This window comes from Bos taurus, chromosome 29 (assembly GCF_002263795.3).
Source record: "Bos taurus isolate L1 Dominette 01449 registration number 42190680 breed Hereford chromosome 29, ARS-UCD2.0, whole genome shotgun sequence".
NCBI lineage: Eukaryota > Metazoa > Chordata > Mammalia > Artiodactyla > Bovidae > Bos > Bos taurus.
Genome location: NC_037356.1, coordinates 50361491 through 50380794, shown reverse-complemented (window position 1 = coordinate 50380794; position 19304 = coordinate 50361491).

The following is a 19304-nucleotide window of genomic DNA, read 5'->3' as shown; positions in this document are numbered from 1 at the left end:
GTGTGTGGGAAAAAAGGCCGGATATTTGCCAAGCACCATAGAAGGAGCCTGCCCATCCTTGCAGAGCCCCGTTTGATCAGCTTCAACCCAAGCACACACCCGTGAAAACGCCACCACCTTCCAGGACAGCAGTGGCCTCCTTTGTCCCCAGAAGTGTCCTGTGCCCCTTTGGGAACGACTTGTCCCAGGCCTGCAGTGGCTGTGGCCCTGCTCTCGGTCACCTCACGTGCATTTTCTAGACTTTTACGTAAATGGTACCATGCACTATGTGCTTTTTTGGTCTGGCTTCTTTCACTGAGCTTTTTGAGTGACATGTTTTGAGATTCCTCCACATTGCAGTTCGATCCAGTCATTGGCCCCCTCTTGTCGCCGAGCAGTCGTCCTGGTTTGGGTGAGCCTGTCTGCTCCTCCATCCCCCACTGGGGGCCACTGGGAGGCTTCTGGTTTGTGGTCATTACAAACGGAGCTGCTGGAACAGGTGTGTCTGGTCTCAGGCGGCACGTGCTCCTGTTTCTCTCGGGTAGACACCGGGACATGGCTGGATTGTACACTTGGCATCCGTGTTCCTGTCTCTCTCAGGTAGACACTGGGGCATGGCTGGATTGTACACTTGGCGTCTGTTGGAATTTTCAAGCCAAACTGCTCTCCAGGGTGGCCCCACCACTGCAACCCCGCCCACCACAGATGAGATTTCTGGTTCGTCCACGTCCTTGCCAGCCCTTGGCACGGTCAGTCTCTCAAGTTTTAGCCATTCTTACAAGTAGTGGGGTCTCACACACACATGCTTACCTGCCATCTGTGTGTCTTCTTTGGTCAAGTGTCCTTCAAATCTTTGCATGTTAAAAATAATTGGATTATTTGCTTGTTATTCAATTTTGAGAGATTAAAAAAAAAAATCTGTTCTGGATACAAATTCTTTACCAGGTACAGGCTTTGCAAAGGTTTTTCTCCTAGTCTGTGGCTTGTCTTGAAAATCTATATTCTGACTTACTGCTGGCTGCGCTGCGTCTTCTCTGCCTGCAGTGAGCAGGGCGGCTCTCCAGCTGCGGGGCACAGGTTTCCCCCAGGGCGGCCTCTCGTCTGGGGGCACGGTTTCTGGGGCTTGCGGACTTCTGCAGTTGTGGCACTCGGGTGCAGTGCCCGTGGCATGCAGGGTCTTCGGGGCCCAGGGACTGAACCCGTGTCCCTGCCTTAGCAGGTGGTTTGTGTTTTTAATCCTGAATAGTATCTTGCAGAGAGTTGACTTTTTTCCAATTAATTAATTTTTTATTGAAGGATAATTGCTTTACAGAATGCTCTTGTTTTCTGTCAAACCTCAGCATGAATCAGCCACAGGCATACACACGTCCCCTCCCTCTTGAACCTCCCTCCCCTCTCCCACCCCACCCCTCAGGTTGATACAGAGCCCCTGTTTGAGTTTCCTGAGCCAGACGGCACATTCCTCTTGGCTATTTTACACGTGGTGACGTGAGCTTCTCTCCATGTGAGCTGCTCTCTCCATACACCTCACCCTCTCCTCCCGTCTCCCCGAGTCCATAAGTCTGTCTTCCATGTCTGTTAAAAAGCTGAAGTTCTTAATCTTGACAAAAGCTAGTTCACCAAGTTTTCTCTATGGATTGTGCTTCCGGGGGTGCATCCGGGAATTCAGACTTTCTCCTCACGACGTGACCCCCCTTCATCCCTAACGGTGTCCTTTGCTCCGAAGTCCACTTTGCTGGTGTCCCGTCGCCGCTGCGTTCTCTGCTGCGTGTTTTCCTGTCCTTCTGCTTTGAGTGGGCTCACTTGCGTGGAGCTCACTTTCCTCAGGGCTCGCTCGTTCACGCAGCCTGGCCCGGGCCAGGCTGTCCGCTGGCTGTGGGGTTTCCGAGGCTGCGCTGAGCACAGTCACTGACCCCGGTCAGCTGAACCTGCCGCCTCGGGAGCTGCTTTCTCTTCCTCCGTCTCTTCTGCCTCGTGTTGATCCACTGAGCAGTTTTTCACGATTCAGTTTACCTCCTTTGCTGCTGCTCTGCTGAAACCCTTCATCTTGTTTTTTTTTTTTTTTCGCTTTCAGGGCCAGATCCACCTTCAGAGACGCGCGTGTGAGAGGAGACCGCGCAGTGCTGACCTCCCATCCCCCCCGCCCCAACCTCTGTGTGCGCTTCACTTTCACACCTTACAGACCCTCACTAGCTACAGGGTTATTATTGCTGCTGCTGCTAAGTCGCTTCAATTGTGTCTGACTCTGTGCGACCCCACAGACGGCAGCCCCCGAGGCTCCCCCGCCCCTGGGATTCTCCCGGCAAGAACACTGGAGTGGGGTGCCACTGCCTTCTCCATTATTGTCGTTTAGTTCTCTTTTAAAGAGATTTAAATAAAATGAGCAAAAAATCCTAAATAGCCTGTATTTATCCGTGTGACCGCCATCCCAGCCGCTTCCATCTCTGTGTGACCCATGCTACCACCGGGGATCATCTCCTTCTGCCCAGAGGACCGGCGTGAACCTCTCCCGCGATGGTGGGTCTGAGGACACCCTCACTTTGCCTCTGAGTTTGGACGGTGCTTTGCAGGATGACCACTGTCTTTGTTCTGCTGGTTCTTCATCTTCTGTGTGCTCCCCCGCTCCCTCACCCTGGCTTTTTATTTTGGCCGCATCATGTGGCGTGTGGGACGTTAGTTCCCTGAGCAGGGATCAAACCCATGCCTCTGCATTGGAAGTGTGAAGTCTTAGCCACTGGACTGCCAGGGAAGTCTTTTGCTTTAAAATAGATTTATGTGGCGGTACCAGGGCTTGGTTATGGCACGTGAGATCCCCTTTTAATGAATTAACCAGCCATGCTGGGGCTTCACTGCTGGGCGAGGGCCTCTCCACCCGAGTGGGGGCCGCCCTCAAGTCCCACGTGTGGGCTTTTCACGTCGGCGGCTTCTCTGTCTTCTCCTGTGGCTCTGCGCACTCGGGCTCGGGAGCTGTGGCTCACGGGCTCAGTCGCCCTGCAGCACGTGGGACCCTCCCAGACCAGGAACCAAGCCCGCTTCCTGCGCGATGGCAGGCAGGTCTTCGGGGAAGCCCCCGGCAGGGTCTCGGGTCTTTGCTGTGGCAGGTGGCGACTTTGGTGCGGCGTGTGGGACCCTGCCCCCCGAGCAGGGACGAGCCCAGCCCCCGGCATCAGGAGCGCAGAGGCCTAGCCACGGGACTACCAGGGGAGTCCTTCCTTTTAGAACCTCTTTCCATCACTGGTTTTAGCAATGTGATGACTTGTCTCATGTAGTTTTCCTCCTGTTTCTTGAACTTGGGGCTATTGAGTGTCTCATATCTGGGCTTCTGTTTTCACTATTTTGAACAAATTTTGGCCATTGTTTCTCCTGTCTGTTTCCTGTCCCTCTCTCCTCTGTAGAAACAGTTGCACATAAATTAAACTGATTAACGTTTCCCCGCTGCTCACGCATGAGCTGTTTATTTTTTGGACTCTTCTGTCTTTCTGCTTTTCGTTTTGGATAGTTTTTCTCGCTGTTCTTCAGGTTCACGCGTCTTTTCTTCTGTAGGGGCTAATGGTGTTAATCCCTCCGGCACGCTCTTCATCTCGTACGTGGCCATGGTTTTCATCCCTAGAATCGTAATTTGGATTATATATATATATGTTCCTTGTCTCTACTTAACATGGGCAATCTATTTTCTATGCTTTATGAATTGAACAGAGGGAGTATAATTTTTTACTTTAATTGGAGGCGACTATAGTTATAATACAGAGAAGGCAATGGCACCCCACTCCAGTACTCTCGCCTGGAAAATCCCATGGCTGGAGGAGCCTGGTGGGCTGCAGTCCGCTAAGAGTCGGACACGACTGAGAGACTTCACTTTTCACTTTCATGCATTGGAGAAGGAAATGGCAACCCAGTCCAATGTTCTTGCCTGGAGAATCCCAGGGATGGGGGAGCCTGGTAGGCTGCCATCTATGGGGTCGCACAGAGTCAGACACAACTGAAGCGACTTAGCAGCAGCATAGTTATAATAACCATTTTAACATCCTTGTCTGCTCATTCTAACATCAACGTCAGATTTGGGCTGGTTTCAAATGACTGATTCTTCTCCTGATTGTGGGTTGAACGGTCCCTTTTCTCTGCCCTCCTGGGATACATCTTGATTGGATGCCAGACGCCGTGACTTTTGCCCTGTGGGGCAGGTGCTTTCGGCCTCCTCTGCATCCTGGGCTCTGTGCGGGACATGGTCGAGGCTTGTGGGTGCCGTCTGGTCCGGCAGGTCTTGCTCTGGTGGGCTGCTGATGGGGCTGGCGCATTGCTCTGTGGGCAGGGCCAGGGCTGTCTGCCCACTGCGCTGTGATCCTGGGGCTTGCCAGCATGGCCTGGGGGGCCTGCCCCTTGCCCGTGGGGGCCCTCTCCCTGCCCGTGGGGGCCCTGGCTGCTGCTCCCCCGTCCTTGCAGGTGGCTCCTCCCAGCCTGGGCACACCCCTCACTTGTGTGCCCTGCCCCGTGGGGCTTGGGGTTCTGCCCGCCCAGGGTTTGCTCTGTGCAGCCCTGTCTCCTCCAGCATCCCATGAACCCCACCCACCTTGTCCCCAGGAGTCTCAGCCCCTCCCCACACCTCGTCCTGACAGCAGTTTCAGGGCAGTGACCAGGAAATTGTAGCTGGCACCCACCTTGTGCATGCCCATCTCCTCTGCGTTCCCTGTTCTTCACTGCCTGATGCCCAGTGTCTTGACCACAGTCAACCTCACGTGTTTTTTCCCATCCTTTGGTTGTTAAACCTTGTCATGTGGTTCACAGGTGCTGACAGAAGGTGGGGAATGCAGAGAAGGGCGGGAAGGAAGGTGCCACCCCAGGAGCCCCGCCCACAGCCACGCTGCCAGCATGGGCCCTTCGGGTGCCTCCCCCTCCTGGCTGTTTTCCAAGTGAGGCGTCAGGCAGCACCACGGGGACTTCCGTTTTACTTTTCCAAGGCGGCCTGAGTGCCTGGCGTTTATCACCTCCCGGTTCTAGAGGCTGACGTCTGAGGGCCAGGCCTCAGCAGAGCCGACTCCCGGAGGCTGGGAGAAGCATCCAGTCCACGACCTGCCCCTCCCCGCAGTGCTTCCTGGCCACCCTTGGGGTTCCGTGGCCTGTGGACACATTATCCCATCTCTGCATCTTCAGGTGGCGTTCTTGCTCTGTGTGTCTGAGCCACATACCCCCTCTTTTTATGAGGACACCGCCACATGGGTGAGGGCCCACCTGTTTCAGTGACCTCACCGGAAGCAGTTTGGTCTGTAAGACCCCTGCTTGCACGTCAGGCCCCCTTCTGAGGCTGGGGTCAGCACCTCCACCTGTGAGTGTGTGCATCTTCAAAGGGGGCCGCCTGCCCTTTGGAGACTCCGCTTTGGGGGCTACTCTGTGTGCTTTGCTCATCTTTTGGGGAGCCGGGGGCAGACCCATTCCTCCCGAAGCTCTGCCTGCACCCTCCAACCCGCAGACGTCCTGAGCCACTGTCCCAAAGGAGAAGCCCATCTCAGGGGTCCTGCCTGCCGTTGCTGGGGGCCTCCAGAGGCTGTGGTTCCCCTCTGAGCTGGAGCACTGTCCCCGCTCCCGCTGGGGGACCACCCCTGGGTAGGAGTCTCCCCCCACCTCCTTCTGGGCATCACTGAGATGAATGTAGCACCCGCAGGCCTGGGCCTGGCTGGCCTGAGCCGGCCCCCAGCCCTCTGGGCACAGCCTCCCCGAGCACTCACAACTTGGAGAACCAGGGTGGGCTTCCAGCAACAGTGGCAAACGTGGCCGTGGCCGCTACCGCAGCCTGCGCGCACAGCCCCACGCCAGGCCCTGCCCTTCGCATGTCTGTGGTCGGTGGGGCTGCCTGGAGCCCAGCGCTGCCCACCGGGCCCCATCCCTGTGCGGCTGCCCCTGGGGTGACGCTGACCCACGGGTGACGGGCAGGGCAGGTCCCCCAGCTGCTCCTTGAGCTTTCTGTTGACTTTTCTGCTCACCTGGCTCAGTAATCTGCTGGTGCAAAGGCCACATCCGCTTCCTTGAGGCCCGCTCCCACCACACTGCGTCACCCAGACCTGGCTCCGGTTCCAGCCCTGGCCTCCTGGGGGGTCACCCCTCCTGGGGGGTCACCACTGAAGGCTGCGCTCCCCGCCATGGGAAGGCAGGGCATCAGGGGCTCTCTGTACGGTCACTATGCTGAGGACACGTGGCCACGCCTGGGAGGACGGCTCCTCTCTGGGGGAAGCGGGGACAGATTCTAGTGCAGCTTCACTGCCCGGGGGGAGGGGGTGGTGTTGTGGCCGACTCCAGGCAGGGTCCCACCTCTTCTCACCCCCAGAGCTGGGGCGGTCACTCTGGGCACTTCTGAACCCTCACACATGCCCTGCCCTAAGGACCAGCCGGCAGTGTGGGCCCTGCCGCCTTCATCCTGCCCCCTGGCTCCCCTGGGGGTGTAGGCCAGGTGGGCTCCTGGTGGCCTGTTTGCAAAGGGCCTTCTAGGGTGGGGACTGAGGCCTCAGAGCCCTGACCATCCCCGGAGGCTGTAGGCAGAACACCAGAACCACCGGGTCGGGGCTCTTCTCTGGAGGACGGAGGCCATCGGGTTGTCCATTTCCCCCGCACCGGCAGTCTGCCACCTGGCTCCCTGCGCAGGCGCAGAGGTGGGCGGCCCTCTATGGGGCAGGGCCAGGCACGGAGGGCCCAGGGCCAGACCAGCAGGGCGGGCTGGCCAGCTGGGGAAGTGTCCCCAGCAGGTGTGATGCTTAGAGCGACTGATGATTCCCAGCCATCACTGCGCGGAGGCCAGTGACCTGCCCAAGGTCAGGCAGAGGTCCCTCCGGTCCAGCCTGTGGGCCCCGCAAGCTGGATGCTGACTCCGCAGCACGCGCTGCTCACCTGTCACAGGGCCGCGATGCGGAGACAGGTGGGGTCAGGGGACGGCGAGACGCCTTCGGACTGATCCCCGCACCCGGTTGCAGGGGCCCTGAGGCCGGCGCAGACCCGGCGGATCTTCGGGTGGGCGAGGTCCACTCAAGCCACGCCCACGCAGGGGGGCGTTCCTAGGGGGCGTGACCCGCTCACTGAACCACGCCCCCCGATCAGGCCCTCCTACGCCCCCGGTGCAGGAGTGCACATGCGCAGACTTCCCTCTGGGCGGCTGTGCGGGCGACGCGCGCCACCTGCTGGCCAACGTCCGCATCCCGGTGCCTCCCGCGCCTGCGACCTTCCTTGGTCCGGTTGCGCTGACTAAGGCGCGCGCTTGCCTGGGATGCTGGGACGGGCTGGGGCGGGGGGCGGTGAGCTCCCTGCATGTCTGGCTGCGGGAGCGCCCAGAGGAAGCACTGCAGTGGGCAACGACGAGGTGGCTCTGGGGGGCCCTGGGGCCTCTGGCTCCTGGGACCTCGGGGCCTGGCAGGGCCTGTGCGGGGCTCCGGGGTGGGAGGTGGGGCTCCGGGGTGGGAGGTGGCGCTCCACTGGACTTGATCCGAGGGACCTGGTGGTCGCCAGTTCACAGCTGTGCCAGGCCCCCGCCCACTCCCGGCCCATCCCTGTGAACGTGCAGAAGGGGCAGCTGCCGGCAAGACCCCAGACCCCAGATACAGGAGGCCTGTTCCACCCGCCTTGGCTGCTCATGGTCCTCCATGGTGATGTGCAGTTTCAGAGAGCTGATCCCCATTTGCCGCCAGGTCCCTGCAGCCCCCAGGGGGACAGTACCCCTTGCCCCTGCACCCCAGCCTAAGGTTCTGCCTGAGTCTGGGGGGACCACCCCCAGGACCCCGCCCCTCCCTAGGCCACCCTCTGGCAGGAGGGTGCAGGTGGGGGCAGGAGGCGGCAGCCCACACAGGGCCCGAAGTGCCGCAGGGTGCAATGGAACCGCCCTCCACCACAGAAAAACTGCAAGCTTTTACTGAGTGCCAGCTGTGTGCACAGAGAAGGCAATGGCACCCCACGCCAGTACTTTTGCCTGGAAAAGCCCATGGATGCAGGAGCCTGGTGGGCTACAGTCCATGGGGTTGCTAACAGTCAGACAGGACTGAGCGACTTCACTTTCACTTTCACTCTTCACTTTCATGAGTTGGAGTAGGAAATGGCAACCCACTCCAGTGTTCTTGCCTTGAGAATCCCAGGGATAGGGGAGCCTGGTGGGCTGCCATCTATGGGGTCACACAGAGTCGGACACGACTGAAGCGACTTAGCAGCAGCAGCTGTATGCAGAGCGCGTTGAGGGTGGGGGGCCTGGGAAGCAAAGAGTGGGCTGGCTCGGAGGGCCTGGGAGGACCTGGGGAGGACCTGGAACCCCGGGAGGGCTCGGTTCCAGACCCTCTTCCCACACATTCACTAGCATCAGGGGCGCTAGGACGGAGCTCTCCATGGCTGAGAGAACTCTCCAGGTTCGCCATGGCTGTGCCAAGCACCCCCTCCCCGCCCTGCCCCTCCCTTACCCTAGCTGTTTGGGGTCCTGCAGGCTGCCTGGGGGAGCGACTTGCAGGGGCTTGTTGGGGGGGCTACTGGGTAGGTGTGGACATTCCTCCCTCCCCCACCCCCCCAGCCCATAGATGAGCCTGGAGGAAGTGATTTCCCAGTGATCTTACCTGTGGCTGGAGAGGTGGGCCCCAGTGTCTGCATCTCAGCGCCCCACCCTCCAGGGCAGAGCCAGGTGGGTGGCCTGGGCACCGGCTCATCAGCTGTAAGAGGCGCCTGGTGGCCCCACCTGGCAGCTCTGGGCCTGAGGGCAGTGGGTCCCCCTGGTGGTCCCCTGGGCCCTGACCAGAGGGAGTGGTCAGCGGCTGTGCCCGTGAGTCCCTGACCTGGGAAAGGGTGCAGGGATGAGGAGGCCCCCAGATTCTCCTGGAGGCTCTGCCGCACAGGGTAGGTGCCCTCGCTGCTTCCCAGGGCAGTGTGCCTGGCTGCTGGGTGGCTGACAGTGGTCTTGGGCTCCTGATCCTGAGTACCACCCTCGCAAGGCCCCTTGGTTCTGACGTTCTAGTCCTCAGACCCAGCCCTGTGCCCAAGCTGTACCCCGACCCCACCCCTGCCCTAACCTGCCTCTTAGAAGCCCCCTGGGCCTCTGGGCTGACCCTGTCCCCCCTTCTTTAGCAGGTTTAACACACGAGGCTCAGGGGAAGCAAGCGGGTCCCTGTCGAGGCTATACCCCGAGTGTGTGGCCCTGTGCCTGGTTGGGGCGCACAGGGCAGAGGGCAGCAGCCTGGGCCGCCGGGGGCGCCTGTCCTCCACTCGCCCTGACCCCGCCCCTGACTCTGAGTTTGACCAGGTAGCAGCTGCCCATGTCCTGCTCTCTGGGGAGCTCCCTCCTGGCCTGCACCCTTGACGGGCCCCCAGAAGCCGCTGGAGGAGGAAGGGCGGGGGTGCTGGAACGGTGCCCCAACAGGACCTGGCCATAAACTGGGGCGGGGCGGGGCTGCGGTCTGGACCGCTGACCCTCCCTGCTGGACTTTCCCCCCAGCCTGGCCCCCAGCTGTCAGCCCTTCCCGGGAATGGCCACCTTTGTTTGTTCCTTGAGAGCTCAGGTGTCATTGACTGCCTGCCCAGGTCCCGGCGGGCTCCTCTGCCGGCCTGGGGAGGGGCCGGTGGGGGCTGGGCTCTCCAGGGGGCCCGGGGCTGCAGTGAAGCCCACCCACCCAACAGTGGGGCGCAGGCCTGGAGAGGCCACCCATCGACCAAAGGCCAGGCCTGCGTGCATCCAGCCATCTCCCAGCCTGAGCTGGGAGCGCGGCCGGGGGTCGAGGAAGGTGGTGGTCGTTTGAGGCAGAAACAACCTCTCCTGGCTAGTTTTGAAAGCAGGGAGGTCATGGGGGAGGTCCTTGCTGGCTGCCTTGCGCAGTCGCACACAGGCGTCAGCCTTCAGCGGGCGGTTGTAACAGAGCCCTTGGGAGGGTGCCCTGTCCCACTCCAGCACGGCCCCTGAGACACCCTGGGGGAGGCCGGAGCGCTGAGCTAGTTTCATAACAAGACTGAGAAGTCGTTCGCCTTTTTCACTGGGCTCCTGTGGGCACGGATGGTGCAGAAGCCCTGGGGGGTGAAGCTGTTGGCTCCTCAGCGAGGATCCCGGCGTGGCCATGGCAGGACCCCCTCACACACACCCCCGGGAGAAAGTGCCCAAGCGAGCCCGGGGCCTTGGGGAGAGCTGGCAAATGCTCCTGATGCAGCGGACTCCAGTCTGGGCCCTCGGTGAGAGCCCTCGGGTGCCAGCCTCCTGCAGCACTTGCTCAGGCGACGGGCGAACCCCGACCCACGCTGGGCTGGTCGTGCTGTTCACACCTGGGGTCTTGGCAGGCGTTTGCCCCCAAACAAGAGAAACAGCAGTCTTTGTTGCCATGGTAAATTCGAGCTCTCTACTGGAAATTAGAGTTTTGGAGCCTGCCAGCATCAGCGAGGCAGCTCCCCGACCTACAGGCCCTTTTCCGAGCGTGCGATGCTGCTGTGAGTCCCATGTGGACGTGGAAAGGGAGGCTCTGAATCCGCATTTTCCAACAACCAACGCGTGACATTACAGAGTCACGGGGGCCAGAGACCCGTCCTTGGAGCGGGAGGGACCATGAGTCCCCGGGGCCCCAGTGAACCGCGCCCGGGGTAGGCTCCCCGTCCAGACGGCTGCCGCCCAGAGAGACACCCCGAGCTGGGGTTCAGTGTCGATCGGGGGAGAACCTCCTTGATGACCTGAAAAGGCCGCTCACCTGCTCCTGGTTTCTAGCTGCGGGTCCAGGCGAGGCCGGGTTTTCTCTGGATGCTTCGACCAGGATGGTGTCCCCAGCAGAACGAAGGTGGGCATGGGGATGAGGTCCAGCTGCTGCTGGGAAGCCCGACGTCAGGGAGATTTGTAAAGACACGTATTCACGCCGCTCTTCTTACTGCATTTTTGTTTTGGAAAACAGAGTTTTTTTGGTAAAGAGCTTATTTATGTCAGCATGTAGTATATTTAATTTTTAACTGAAATAACAAACATTTAAAAATTTTCTCATTTTTATTGCCTAATATGGTGAATACTGAGAGATATCACCCTCATAAGCTGAGCTCTTTGTGGAGGAGTCTTCAGCTGGGGCAGTCTGTCCGGTTGTCAGGGAGGAGGGAGACCTCGTCCTCGTCCTCCTCGGGGACTCTGACCCTGAGGGGGCGGGCGGCCCCATGTGGAAGTGCTACTGCTCAGGAGCCCCGCTCAACAGACCCACCCTTCTCTTCCCCCTCCCCGAGGGTCTCAGATAGGGGCTGCTTCCCTGACCTGCTTTTATTTACTTATTACTTCAAATAAATGTTCTCTGAAAAAATTTCTTTTGTTTTGGTAAAGTACACTTAACACAGAACTTCTGGGGGCACAGCCCGGGGCACCAGGACATTCCCCTGACTGTGCCTCCCCCCATCGTCCCCAGAACCTGATCATCTTCCTGAACGGACCCTCCGTCCCCACTGGACACTCACTCCCCTCCCCCGACGGCCCCAGCCCCCAGCCCCCAGTCCGCTTCCCGTGTCTGCGGGTGCGAGCCCTCCAGGGACCTCCTGTGGTGGAATTAGACAGCATCCGTCCTTCTGTGCCTGGATTATTTCTCCAAGCATCACGTCCTCAAGGGGCAGCCGCGCTCACGGCGTGTCCGGACGGCCTCCTCCGTGCGAGCGTCGTCCGCGGACAGACGCTGGGTTCTCCCCTCTTAGCCTCTGTGAACACGTGCGGCAGCAGGGAGGCCCGCCTGCTGGTCTCTGGGGTGCGGGAGGCGGGAGTGCCCGCTCAGGCGGCGGGCGGGTGGGAAGGGCTCTGAGGCCCCTCCGCGCCGTTTCCCACACGCTGCCCTGGGGGTCACACCCACCAGCAGTGCGGGGGGCGGTCAGGTTCTGTGCCTCCCCAAGTATGACTGCCTGGTTCTTGGATAACAGGCAGCCTGCAGGCTGCGCTGTCCTGGCCTCTAGCTCGGGTCCATTCTCAGCGGGCCCCGGGGCTCAGACACCCCTTTGCCGTGGGGCCAGGCGCCCACCTGGCTCCTGCCCTGCCCTCGCAGTCCCCTCCTGCCCCCGGCAGCCCCTGGCCGTGGCGCCTGTCTGATAAGAGGCCAGGGATGCTGTCGGGACGGGTGTCCTGGGGTCTCTGAACATGGAGCCTCCCCCGGGGCCCAGGTGTCATGTCTGGGGTCTCAGAACCAAGGCCGGGACGGCAGCTGGAGTCCAGGCTGGGCCTCCCTGCCCTGCCAGCGGCGGGCGCCGGATGTGGGCCCTGGGCTGACGTCTGGTCTTTACTGAGCTGAGTGCTTGCGTCAGGAGGTGCCCACGGCCGGAAGCAGGCATTTATGGCCCCGGGCGGGCCGGCCGGCGGCTCTGAGGGCCGTGACGTCACCGTGCCCAGGCCGGCGGGCGGGCAGGGCTGGAGGGACGCCAGGCACCTGTCCCTCCCTGCTCATGGGCCGCTCTCAGCTCGGAGCAGCGGACATGCAGACCGCCTCCCTCCCCGCTCTGCCGTGACGCTCTGGGCTGCTGCTCTGCCTGAACATGGTGGAGACAATTGACACCTGGTTCTCTTTGCTGAATAGCATTGACTTCTCTGAACTGTCAGTGGCCTGGGGACCCTGGCGCAGCCCCCGTAGAGGGGCCATGGCCCTGCTCAGCGCCCAGCCCTGCCTCCGAGCCCCCAGTTCCCGCGCCCACCTGCGTTCTCCTCGTGATGAGTGAGCAGTGATGTGGGCAGTGGGTGAAGAGAGGCTGCTCGCCGCCCACGGGCACCCGCCAGCTGGGGCCGCAGGGCCTCTCAGAACAGGTCACCCACCCTCCAGCTGAGGGGCTGTGGGCCAGGGTCTCACACTGACCAGGGGCAGCTGGAGGGCAGGGTGATGTGACCTGTTCTCCTGGAGGCATGAGGCTGGTCTGCGGGGGGCTGGAGAGCCCTCGTGGGTCTGCCGAGGCTTCTAGGGTGTTGGTCGGGGCCTGCTGGCCCCCTGCCCTGCCGCTGCCTTAGCTCGCTTTGTGGACTCTCTGAAGCGCCCGTGTGGGCACTTTACGTGACGCCCCCCGATTCGAGTGTGCTGCACGCTTCCTCGCGGTTGGGAGGGAGGCGTGCAGGAGGAGGGCCCCCCGAGCGCTGTGTGGGAGAGCGTGACCGCACCGTCCTGCCCCTGGGGTACTGAGAACCCCCCTCTTACCCAGTGAGCCCTGCGGGAAGGGTCCGCGACCGGCCGCAGCGGCAGAAGGCGCGGCAGTGAAGGCAGCGGACTGTTCATACGAGCGGGGCTTCCTTCCCGTTCGCTTATTTCTTCGATGATGGGAGTCATTTCATACGAGCGAGGCTTCCTTCCCGTTCGCTTATTTCTTCGATGATGGGAGTCACTCTGGACTCGATGCTTGTTTTATCCCATGGGTTACAGTCACATCACAGTTACGGCTTCGGTGGCTCAGCCTACCCATCTCTGCCAGCAGGGCCGCGTCCTGCCGCCCTGCGGCCTCGGACAAACCTCGAGCCACTGGCCACCTCCTCAAGTTCTGATGCCACAAACCAGGTAATCTCGACATTCTCACCCAGAAGCTCACCTGCTTCCCCAACGAGCCCCAGTTCCTTTTCTTGTTTGCGGGCCCCCTAGGTGGGCAACATTAGGGCACCAACCATACACACATCTGTCGCCCGGCTATCTACCGTCACCCATTATTATTATCTATATCTATTATTATTCTCACCTACCTAACATCTGCGAATGCATTTATCACCTGTGTATCTAGTATCTATCTATCATCTATCCATTCAGTTCAGTTCAGTCGCTCAGCCGTGTCCGACTCTGTCTCCCTATGTACTGCAGCACGCCAGGCTTCCCTGTCCATCACCAACTCCCAGAGCTTGCTCAAACTCATGTCCATAGAGTCAGTGATGCTATCCGACCATCCCATCCTCTGTCATCCCCTTCTCCTCCTGCTTTCAATCTTTCCCAGCATCAGGGTCTTTTCCAAGGAGTCAGCTCTTTGCATCAGGTGCCCAAAATATTGGAGTTTCAGCTTCAACATCAGCCCTTCCAATGAATAGTCAGGACTGATCTCCTTTAGGATGGACTGGTTGGATCTCCTTGCAGTCCAAGGGACTCTCATGAGTCTTTTCCAACACCATGGTTCAAAAGCATCAATTCTTCAGTGCTCAGATTTCTTTATGGTCCAGCTCTCACATCCATACATGACTATTGGAAAAACCATAGCTTAGACTAGACGGACCTTTGTCGAAAAGCAATGCTTCTGCTTTTTAATATGCTGTCTAGGTCAGTTATAGCTTTTCTTCCGAGGAACAAGGGTAAGTTCATGGCTGTCTATGCACTATCTACCGGCTAGGCATCATCTGTAGATCTGTGTATCTCTATGTCTCTGCATGTTTATCTATCATCTATGAATCTATCTTGTGCTTATGGTTTGAACCCACTGCGTCTAAGGTGCTGTGTTGTGAGTGACAGCTGATTCACACTGTTGCTGGGACCTTGGAAACTGTGTTTCCAGCCTCCCTGGCAGCCGGCTCCCTGGAAACGGCTTTTGGTTGAGGGGAAGGAGAAGCCGTGCCATCACCGTCACCAGGGCGGCTCTTGGGCAGGCGGTTCCAGCACCAGCTGTGCCCCCCAGGAGGCCCTCCTCTCTGCCCCCCAAGCCCTGAGGCCTCCAGGGCCTCCTGTCCTCACGGCTTCCAGCGCCTGAGTGACTGGCTCTGAATCACCTTCTGCGGTCTCCTTTTTCTGACGGGACAATAATTGGTATCGGATGGGTTTCTGAGGTCAGTCCTGGGTCCAAAGGCAGGAAAGAGACTAGGGCAGGTGGGGCCCAGAGACAGAGCCCGGGTGGGGTGGGGATGCCGAGAAGGCAGTTTTCAGGGGACCCGTGTCGGCACGAAGCAGCTACAATGGAAGAGAGGACAGAAAGGTCAAGGCCTCAGACTCCACCATCAGAAATCACAAGAGAAAAAGAGCAGATTAAACCCAAAGTAAAGGGAAGAAAGGAAGACCATTAATAAGATGAAGCCGAGAACAGAGCACTAGAGGGAAAACGAGGAGCCTGAAAGCTGGGCCTTGAGAAGACCAGTAACACTGATAAACCTCTAGCCGGCCTGACAGCAAAAAAGGAGACCTAAGTTACAGACCTTAGGAATGAGAGTGGTGATACCAGCACAGAGTCTACAGATACTAAAGGGGTAATAAGGGAATGTTGTGACCAATGTTCTGCCAATAAATGTAGCAACTTGAGTGAAAAGGACATTCCTTGAGAGACAATTCACTCAAGAAGAACAGGACTTCCAGGCCTGTTAGGTGGCGAGGACGCCACGCTTCCTCTCAGGGGCTCCTTGTTTTTCCCTCCAGCGCTTTGTTCTCTGGTTCATCTTCCTAATGATCTTCCTTTCTTCCCTTTACTTTTGGCAAAAAAAAAAAAAATAGCCCCATATATTAAACAACTAGAAAACCAAACCAAACCAAAAACCTCCCCACAGAGAAAGCTCCAGGCCCAGATGACTTTAGTGGTGAAGTCCATCAAGCATTTAAGAAAGAAATAATACCAACTCTGTTCAGACTCTTCCAGAAAGACTGAAAACGAAGGGATATTTTCAGCTTTTTCTTTGAGGCTAGTGTTACCGATGCCAAAATCACATAAAGATGCCCCCAAGAGAGGAAATCTGTAGACCCACCTCCCTCATGAACATAGATGCAAACAGTCTAAACAAAATTTTAGAAAATTGAATCCAGCAACAAATGAAAATCATGACTAAATTTTTTTTTTCCTGGAATACAGGGTAGGTGTGACATTCATGAGTCAATATAATTCACAATATTACCAGACTAAAGAGGAAAAACTATAGAATCATCTCAATAGATGCAGAAAAAGACATGTAACGAATTTCGACATCCCTTCCTGATAAAATCTGTCAGCAAACTAAAAATAGCAGAGAACTTCCTCAACCTGGTAAAGGGCATCTACTACAGGCCTGCGGCCGGCATCACACTTCAGCCTGAACGCTCTTCTCTGGAGTCGGAAACAAGATCAGGATACCTGTTCTTCCCTCCTAATCAACACCGTGCTGGGAGTCATTGCCTGTGCAACCAGGAACTCTGAGAAAAATAATTAGACTAGAAAGGAAGAAGTAAAACTGCCTTCACTCACAGGGAACATGATCTTCTATGTAGAGAACCCGGAATATCACAAAATAGCTACTGTAATTAGTGGGTGAGTTTATCAAGGCTGTTGGTACTACAAGATCAGTTACAAAAATCAATTATATTTTTATATACTAGGAACAATCAGAGATAAACAGCATAAAAAACATGAAATCCTCAGACACAAATCTGACAAAAGAAATGAAAACCTGTACAGCGAAAACCATGAAACGTCACTGAGAGAAATCAAAGGCCCAAATACATGGCGAGACAGACCTTGCTCGTGGGATGGAGGGTTCAGTGTCGCTAAGATCTAAGTCTTCCAATACGTCTCATTGGTCCAGATATTCAATGCAATCCCAGTAAAAATACTATCAGGATTTTTCTTGGTAGAAATCAATAGATTCTACAATTCAGAGGGAAATGCAGAGGACAGATAACAGCCAAAGAAAACAAAACAAAACCCACAACTTTGGAAAAGAAAAACAGAATTGGAACATGAGCATTAGGTGATGTTACAGTCGTTACAAAGCTCCAGTGGTCAGAGCAGTGTGGTATTAGCATAAGGATGGACGAATAGGTCAGTGTAACAGAAGAGAGTCCAGAAATACACACACACAGATATAAAGAACTAACTCTTTACAGGAGAACGCAAGGAGGCAAGGCTGGCCTTGTCCAGAAGGAGCTGCAACAGCCGGGTTAAGAAAGGAAAGGAGACTCCAGTTCATGCCTCACACTGTATGGAAAAATAATCTCAACTCATCGTGTAAAACCTAAAGCTTAGGGCCCCCCTGGGGTTCCAGCAGTAAAGAATCCGCCTGCCAAGGCAAGGGACACGGGTTCGAGCCCTGGCTCCGGGAAGACCCTGTGTGCCTTGGGGCAGCTAAGCCCACGGCGCAACTGCTGACCTCACGCGCTAGGGCTCACGCGCTACGAGAGAAGCCCCACCCTGAGAGGCCGCAGTGAAGAGCTGCGACCGGAGAAAGCCCACGCAACAATGCAGACCCAGCGCAAAAAAACAGGAAGCAGACAAACCCCTCAAAACCTAAAGATGCACCTCTAGAGGAGAACTCAGCAGGAAGCATTCCTGACCTTGGGTTGGGCAAAGCTTCCTGCTACATCACTGTAGTCGTGTCTGACTCGGTGCGACCCCATGGCGGGCTCCTCCGTCCACGGGACTCACCAGGCGAGAATCCTGGAGAGGGCTGCCCTGCCTGTATTCTATCATCCATAAGATACCACAAGGTACCATCCATAAAAGAGTAAACGGATGGCCTGGATCTCATCAGAATGAAAACTTCCCACTCTTCCAAAGACACTGTTAGGACACTGAGCAAAACAAGCCACAGAGGGGAAGAAAAATATTTGCAAAGGGTAACTCTGGTACTGGACTGGTATCTTGAATAGATAAACCAGTCTTGGAGCTGAATAAAAAAAATCCACCCAAATAACCCCCAAAATTGGCAAAAGATCTGAGCAGACACTTCAGCAGAGAAGAGAGGAGGTGACATATAACCTTTCTGACACGGACAAGTTCTCAGCTTCAGTAACGGTTAGAAAGGCAACTCAAACCGGGGGAGGCATCACCATGCACCTATCAGGACAAGTGTGGCTGGGTGGGGTGCATGGGGGGAGTGGGGGCTCACTGCCGCTGGGGGGACGGGATGCACGACCCCTGTGGAGAACAGCCCGCTGTTCTGAGACTTCGGAACAGCGTGGCCCAGACACCCGACTCCCAGGATCACAGGTCCGGCACAAGCTCCTGGTGGTGTGGTCTGCGATGCTGTCAGACTGGAGACAGCCCGAGGCCATCAGCAGCAGGAGAAATGAACTCAGCAGCTCAGTCATGTCCGATCCTATGGACGGGAGCTGGCCAGGCTCTTCTGCCCATGGGATTTTCCAGACAAGAATACTGGAGTGGGGTGCCATTTCCTCCTCCAGGGGATCCTCCCGACCCGGGGATGGAATCTCTTGCCTCTCCTGCACTGGCAGGCAGATTCTTTACTGCTCATGCGACCTGACATGCCCCAAACACACTTTTATTTCCACACAAAAGAAAGCCACTCAGTCATAAAAAGGAACGGACGGTGCACGCAAGTGAGACTGTGGATGGATCTCAAAATAATTATGCTGATTCTGCGAGGAGCCAGCAGCAATAATGGCAGCAGAGGAGGTAGCCAGAGACCAGAATCCAGAAAATCAGAATGCCCAGTCGTGGGGGGCTTCCCTGGCGGTCCTGTGGTCAGAGTGCCGCGCGTCCACTGCGGGGCATGGGGGCGCCACCCCTGGCCCAGGAACTGAGGTTCTGCGTGCTGCATGCTGCGGCCAAAAGGCAGGAAAGAAACGAAACGAAAGCCGCTGGTGACCCCCCGAGAACCTGGTCGCCCGCGTCCGGAAGCCGGGTCTCCCACAGTGCGCTCTCTGTTCCCCACCACCGTGCGTGAGGAATACGGACGGAATGCCTCTACTCCAATGAATGCAGGTAGTGGGGAAATTAGTTCAAAGTTTAGACACAAGTACAGAAGGGCTCTCAGAATTAATAATGGCCGAAAGATAGGGATACACCCAGAAAATCAGCAGGTTCCGTGATTTGGGAGTGGTGCTTCCCGAGGCTGATTGCTTCTATAATCTTTCCAAAATAGAAGTCTCTCTTTTGGGAGAAAAACTATCCCGAGTGAAAGAAACCAAACCAACAGACAGTGCCAGTGTGTGGGGCTGTTTGCATACGATTCCAGAAAACACAGACTAACCCGAGGGGCAGGAAGCAGACCGAGGGCAAGGGGTGTGAGGTTTCCTGGACGGCCGCTGCACACACACCCCCGTTTCGACTCAGGTGGCGAAGGTGTCAGGTGTGCGTTATGTCAAAACTGGTCAGATCCGCACTTAGACACATGCTGTTCATTGTGTATCAATTACACTTCCGTCAAACTGAGAACATGCTTCAGATTAGCACTGTTAGACAAAACTCTAAGTTTTCCAGACCAGTGAATCGTGTTTTCCTTCTAGCAACAGAAAATCATAGCCATAATTTCTAATGGCTGCACAGCAAAGAGGCAGCCATGACCGAGCGACTGAGCACAGCGTGGCCCATGGCATGACATTCTAGAATTATTTTAGCAATTAGAGATTTAGGATTAATCATAAAAATATATTCAAGCCAAAACTATGGTGACGGTGAAAAAGATCATTGGTTGCAGGGGTTTGCTGGGGAGGGTTGAAGAGGTGCAGAAGGGATTCGATACTGTG